Here is a 3,596-nt window from a genome sequence, read left to right as displayed (position 1 = left end):
CAGAGGCACATTTTTGGAGTTGTAGATTTTTTACTTTTAGATTGAAGAGGAGAAAAAAGGAGCATCTTACTCTACTATCATGCAGAAATCTTACATTTTATTTCTTTGCTGAGGTTTTCTACTTTTTCATTTGTTTTCCATAGTTGCTTATTAAAGTATTGTAATTATGACTACTTTAAAATATTTGTAGATAGTTCTAACAACTTTGTCATATTTGTGTTGGCATCTATTGACTTCTTTTTTTCATTCAGTTTTATATCTTCCTGTTTCTTGGTATAAGCAGCGAGTTTTGACTGATACCTGGACATTTTTTTGTATGATATTGTGAGACCATAGCGTATTTAAACCTATTTTAGATGGATTTATGTTGACACTACCTTAGCAGGAGAAGATTTTCCTTGCTACTGACAGTTGGAAATAAGAGTGCAAGTTTCTTAAAACAGTGTGCTCTGTTGATACACAGTCAGAGAGTCTCATTATTGCTTGGCAAGCTTAGGAGTTTGGGACTTGCAGTTCTCCATGTGGTCTCCACTAACACTGCAGGGTAGGCTTGTCACTAGCCAGGAGAGATGAAAGGCTTGTCTCCCTACTTGCTTATCTCTGAAACCATCCTGGCAGGGAGGGGGTTGGGGTAACTTTTATAGTCTTATAAGGATGAAGTAATAGGCTCCTCACTTGGTTTTTGCTAGCATGATTGAGGTGGAGCCACAATTTTTTGCGCCCCCCTTTGGTGTTTGAATGAATGAAGTTGAGAAGGTATATATATAATATATATATTTTAAGTCTTCTCTTTTGCTAGGCTGCCCCTTGCCTGCTTCCCTCGGCTGTTATTGTCCAGCCTCTAAGTCATGTCCAACTCTCTGTGACTCCATGGACTTTAGCACACCAGGCTTCCCTATCCTTCACTATCTCCCGGAGTTTGCTCAGATTCATGTGCCTTGAGCCAGACTAGAGAGAGAGGCTGCTGTTGGAGTTTCTTCTTACATGTGCCTATTGGTAGTTCCAGTTTGCCAGTTTCTTTGGCTACATGTCTGGGATATAAGATACTCCAAGGAACTCACCACTGTGTCATTCTGTGGATCCTATGGTCCCTAAACAGTCTTTCTTCTCCTTTCTTCATAAAGTGTCCTTATTGGGAAGAATAAGAAGTACATTTACTCTGTCTTCCCAGAAACAGAAGTCTCCTTGTTGTTTTTCTTTTTGTTTACATTTTACTCACTAGTGCTTTGTCTTTACTATTTTCTTATCTTCTAAATTCATATTTTTTTACTGATAAACTTCCAAATATAAAATATATTTCCTTAGGATAAAATTATTTGAGGAAGATGAAACAGAGATACAAGTTTAAGGAGAAACATGACGGATGTTAAATTTCTAAATGCTAAAGAAAAGCTTGATTAAGTTTTTTCAAATAAAGGATGTTTGGTTAAAAATGTATTCTTATATTCATATTCCTTAGACATGTGTAAAAAGAGAGATGCAACAATTTTATTTAATAATGCCAGATTTATATTTAACTGGGAATTAACACCCTTCAGAACTATTACAAACACTTCTGATTAAAGATGATAGCCAATTTAAAAACTGGCAAGAAGGTTTATTACTTTCAAAAATATTAAGGGACTGTGTTAGCAAGAAAGGTTAAGTCCATTGCTCTGGGATATGTGCCTGAGGATGGAGAGGCAGCTGGACCCACTACTACGGTGCTGTGGTCCACGCCTTAGCTGCCTGCTAACTCGCATCCTGCTTCCCTCCAGGTGGGTCCCCGCATGAAGACAGCAGCCGACGGGCTACATGAAAACGAGATGCTGGCATCAATCAAGAGTGAGGCCGAGCCTCAAGGGCAAACTTGAGGAGGAGAAGGCCAAGCTGCCTGACTGGGAGCTGCACCAGGTGGCCGAGCATGTGGAGGCCCCAGAGCAATTTGTCATGAAGACCAGAAGGACCCTCAAAGGCCATGGGAACAAAGTTCTGTGCATGGACTGGTTCAAGAATAAGAGAAGGATGGTGATCTCCTCGCTGGATGGGAAGGTGGTAGTGTGGGATTCCTTCACTACTAACAAGGAGTGCGCAGTCGCGATGAACAGCATGTGGGTGGCGGCGTGTGCATACGCCCGTTGGGACGTGCAGCCGCATGCGGTGGTTTGGATAATAAGTGTTTCGTGTATCTACTGACGTTTGACAAAAATAAAAACATAGCTGCCAAAAAGAAGTCTGTTGCTATGCACACCGACTATCTGTCAGCTTGCAGCTTCACTAACTCTGATGTGCAGATCCTGATGGTCAGTGGCGACGGCACGTGTGCCTGTGGAACGTGGAGAGCAGGCGGCTGCTTCAGTGCTTTTTATGGGCATGGGACCGACGTGCTCTGTTTGGACCTGGCCCCCTCAGAGACCTGGAACACCTTCTTGTTTGGGAGATGTGACAAGAAAGCCATTGGGTGCACATGAGCCCTGGACAGTGTGTGCAGGCCTTTCAAACACAAGAATCTGACATCAACAGTGTCTGATATTAACCTGGGTGGAGATGTCTTTGCTTCGGGATCAGATGATGCTGTGTGTTGCCTCTATCGCCTCTGGGCAGCTTCCAGCTTGGACTTCTTCCTCAGTGTATCCTGCTGGATACAACTATTATACCATCAAAGTCTGTGATGTCCTCAAGGGGTCCTCAGTCACCCCTTGTTTGAACATGAAAACCATGTTAGTACTCTGTGAGTTTCCCCTGTTGGGGCTGCCTTTTGCTCAGGATCATGAGATCATACCCTCAGAATCTGGGCTTGATCACAGTGCTCATAGGTACCTGGGGATAGAATTTGAAATCATCACATGTAAATAGATCCTGCTTCTATAGGATCTGAGAGTTTATTGCAATTTAGCTTACAGGAGCAGCTCCATGACTGAAAGTTCACCAAGCGTCTCCAACATTACTATTGAAACCATTACTCTGGAAAGATCCTAAGGTCAGCCTTCAGCACTAGGAAAACATCCTCAAGTATAGTGTTAATTATTTTGAACTCTTTAAAAAATATATCTATTTTTAAAGTTATTCTAAATTATATGAGTCTCAACTCAGTTTTGGTGCTGTAGGCTTCGCTGGTTGTTCAGTGGTAAAGAATCTGCAGGACACACAGGCTCAGTTCCTAGGTTGGGAAGATCCCTTGGAAAAGGAAATGGCAATCCATTCCAGTATTCTTGCCTGGGAAATCCCATGTAAAGGGGAGCATGGCAGGCTACAGTCTATGGAGTTGCAAAAGATTTGGACTCGGCTTTAGAGAATATGAAATTGCCTTCCAAAATGGTTGTGTCATTTTACAGTCTCATCAGTAGTGCATGCCAGTTCTCAGGGTCTTACAGTCTTGCCAGCACTGATGCTATCACATTAAAGAGAAAAAATTTTTGACTATAATCAGAGTAAAATGGTGTCTCACTCTGAACGTTGGTTCTAGTTTGGATTTCCCTGATGATTGATGAGAGCTTCCCAGGTGGTGCTAGTGGTAAAGAATAGGCCTGCTAATTCAGAAGATGCAGGAGATATTGGCTGGATCCCTCGGTTGGGGAGATACCCTGGGGGAGGAAGTGGCAACCCATTCCAGTATT

General features: G+C 42.4%; 1 pseudogene; it reads left to right on the top strand.

The window, feature by feature from the left end:
- Positions 1-1,784: 1,784 nt before the first annotated feature.
- LOC120870995 lies at positions 1,785-2,780 on the top strand (annotated as a pseudogene).
- The last annotated feature ends 816 nt before the right edge of the window (positions 2,781-3,596 follow it).

The sequence above is a fragment of the Oryx dammah genome, unplaced genomic scaffold, assembly GCF_014754425.2.
Source record: "Oryx dammah isolate SB20612 unplaced genomic scaffold, SCBI_Odam_1.1 HiC_scaffold_12, whole genome shotgun sequence".
Taxonomy (NCBI): Eukaryota; Metazoa; Chordata; class Mammalia; order Artiodactyla; family Bovidae; genus Oryx; species Oryx dammah.
This window is presented reverse-complemented; position numbering and strand designations above follow the sequence as displayed.